Below are 3,633 nucleotides of genomic sequence, written 5' to 3'. Positions count from 1 at the left end.
CCTGCTGACCATGTGTTTGACATCTCTGTAGATTCCTCAAAAGTTATGCACCTTCAGTTTGTCTTGTGGTAAAAGAAATACTTTCAACATCAGCTTATCATGATCAATATTAAAGATGGTAAAAAGGTCTCATCAATATATTGGTATTCCTTCTTCTGGAACACAGAGGAATAAAAAAAGAAAACTCGAGAGTTGCTTTCTGTTTGTTTTAAATTTAGAATTTTAAACAGAATCCTCACGGTGGAATTCCCATTTCCCAGATGTAATCCATGTCTAATTTTAGAATCATCAGATTTAGCCTAGCTTCTTCAGTCTTAAAGTCACTGTTCAGCTGTTCCCTTCTCTCTCAGTATCATAGGCACATGCCATTCATGCTTGGCTTTACACCATCAGCTCAGGTACCTCATTTTTGCAGCCCAAGCCAATGGAGCTCAATGCTGTCTGCTTGAATCAATGGCACTTGACTGAGTTTAGTGAGGCCTTGACACTTCAATTCTCTGTTAAAATTTCAGGTTGCGATAAATACCTATTTTTAAGCTTTTATAGTGACAATCTTGGTTTCAGGATTATATATGCCATTTATAATATTGTATAGATGGTAGTATGTCCAATTTTATTTAATCTTTTGTTTTTGTGCAAATTTTATATAGTTCTTATGTGAAACCTCCATTTCCCAAGCTTGCTATAGAATTTGGGGGGTAATTATAGTTATGTACATATACCATGAACACATTCTCTACCAACAAATCAGACAGTAACCATAAATAAAAACAAATAAAACAGTAACCTTAAATAAAAAAATTAGTTTTTGCATTTCAGTTCTTATTATACCTTTTCAGTAAATATTTTTTAAAATTTATTATTATTATTATTATTATTATTACGGGGCAATGAGGGTTAAGTGACTTGCCCAGGGTCACACAGCTAGTAAGTGTCAAGTGTCTGAGTTCGGATTTGAACTCAGGTCCTCCTAAATCCAGGACTGGTGCTTTATCTACTGTACCACCTAGCTGCCCCAGTAAATATCTTTTCAAAAGCTAATTGAGGGGGAAGCTAGGTGGCACAGTGGATAAAGCATCGGCCTTGGATTCAGGAGGACCTGAGTTCAAATCCGACCTCAGACACTTGACACTTACTAGCTGTGTGACCCTGGGCAAGTCACTTAACCCTCATTGCCCAGCAAAAAGAAAGAAAAAAAGAAAGAAAGAAAAAGCTAATTGATGTTGATTTATTTATTGATATCAGGGAGATATAAACTGTTTAAATTATATTGGGGGAACATACTTGATGGGAACTGAGCAATAATGTTAGAAATCAGCCTCAACCTTCAGGATTATGCCTGGAACCTTGAGGAGAGAACTACACAAAAGCTCTATGGTGGGACCCAACCTGATAGTATGCGTAGGAGTTGAGAAGTTATTCTGTCATAAAATGAAAGCCCCTCAAAGAAGGTCATGGTGTTTTTCTTTGAGGAAAACTTTTCTTTTCTCTTTTTTTTGACTTGGATGCATATTAGGATATTGTTTCCCAGGATATCCAAAGGACTGAATACAGAACCCCATTCAGAAACACTCTGGTGCATACAAGAACGTGAGGTACTTCTGGACTGTTTCTTTATATCCAGTTAAATTCTGAAGCTAAGTTCAGTCCTAGTATGTCTTTAGTTTGGAGGAATTCTAGCTGACAGTGGTGGTTTAGGGACCTAAAAGATGCATGTTGATCTGAGAGTTTCTAGAATCTCCATAAACACCTGAGCACAGGGTGAGTAGTGGGTAACTTCTATACTGTCAGTAAGCTGTGGGGAAGACAGTATGTAGACCTCTGGGTTTGGCCTTTGCTCTGGGAGAAAATTCAGCCCAAGTTGTTGAGAGGTTTTCTAAAATTTCCATCCTGTGCCCCAGCCCCATTAGTCCTTTTGTAGTTATAGCTCTGCGTAACTTAAAATCATTCACATATTCTGGGTAGATATATTCTAGGCATGGGCACTTGAGGTTGGATGATATTCAGACATGTTGAGTGGTCCTGGCAATTCCACAATCAAACCAGCTTTGAAAGGGGCAGGCTGGAGGCATTACATACCGTAAGAACACAAATCATCTGATCCTTTTGGAGCTAGAATAGTGACCAATCCCTGACAGAATAGCTGCTGAGATGGCCTCTCTTTCCCTTACTATGGAATCCAAGAAGCTTAGCCTTTAATATAGCCTTTATATTCCTTTACCCTTTCAAAAAATGAGCAGTGAATCATGCATCACATACTATACTGTTGTTACTGCTGTTCTACTCACTAAACTAGAACACCAGAGATCAAGTCTGGGAAGAGCTAAATCATATGACCTTGTACTCCTTGGGGCCAGGAAGCCTCATCTTAACCTCAATCATTTTCTGCCCTGACCCTGGCCTATTGTTCCACTGACCATCTTTGTGAACTCCCAGGCCATAATTCCCTTCCCTAGTCAACACTCCTTCCATATGTGTTGTCTCCCCAATATAATTACCTTTCATGAGGGCACTCTTGTTTTTATATTTGTATCTTCAGTACTTGGCACAGTGCTTGGCATATAGCAAATGCTTTAAAATGCTTTTTATTCATAGACACAACATAAATTGTTTCTCCCATCTGTTCTGCCTGGCACATAGTAGGTGATAAACAAATGCCTGTTGACATAAATGCTTGTTGACTTGATAATAGGAAAACCAATCAAATCAAATCATACTTAAATGCTATCTTGCTTTGGTCTACCTTCTCTTTCTTTATCTGATACTTTAGTGAAGTCAGACAACATTGTATTATGGAAATAAGAGCCTCTCTAATCCAGAACCTATTAATGTGGGTTTTGTTTATTTGTTTGTTGTTTGTTTTGTTTTGCCTCATGGACCCCTTTGGATATCTACTATCTTTCTAGAGGCATCGAGGTGGTAGAGTAGATATAGCTCTGGGCCTAGAGACAGGAAGATTTAAGTTCAAATCCATCCTCAGACATTTCCTAGTTCTCTGACCCTGGGCAATTCATGTAATTTCTGTCTTCCTCAGTTTCTTCAATTGTAAAATGGGGATATGTATTTCCCAAGGTGGTTGGAAGGATGCAATTGGATATTTTAAAAATGCTTAGCACATGTAAGAAACAATGAGCAGGCAGATTTCAGAGAAACCTGGAAGGACTTGCATGAACTGATGATGAGTGAGATGAGCAGAACCAGAACACTGTACACCGTATCATCAACATTATGTGTTGATCAACTATGATAGACTTGATTCTTCTCAGCAATACAATGGCATAAGATAGTTCCAAAGGACTCATGATGGAAAAGGCTCTCCAAATCCAGAAGAAAAAAAAAAGAACCGTGGGATATGGATGCAGATTGAACCATACTATTTCTTTTGTTTTTCTTTTCTGAGGTTTTTCCTTCTTGCTCTGATTCTTCTCTTATAATATGACTAATGCAGAAATGTTTAATGTTATTGTACATATATAACCTATATCAGATTACTTGCTGTCTTGGGGAGGGAGGAGGGGAGAGGAAGGGAGAAAAATTTGAAACTAGAAATCTTATAAAAACAAATGTTGATGCAAAATAAATGTTGAAAACTATCTCTACATGTAACTGGAAAATAATAAAATACTTTTATAA

This window comes from Dromiciops gliroides, chromosome 1, assembly GCF_019393635.1.
Source record: "Dromiciops gliroides isolate mDroGli1 chromosome 1, mDroGli1.pri, whole genome shotgun sequence".
NCBI classification, from domain to species: domain Eukaryota; kingdom Metazoa; phylum Chordata; class Mammalia; order Microbiotheria; family Microbiotheriidae; genus Dromiciops; species Dromiciops gliroides.
The sequence above is the reverse complement of the archived record's forward strand: the minus strand, read 5'-3'. Positions refer to the sequence as shown.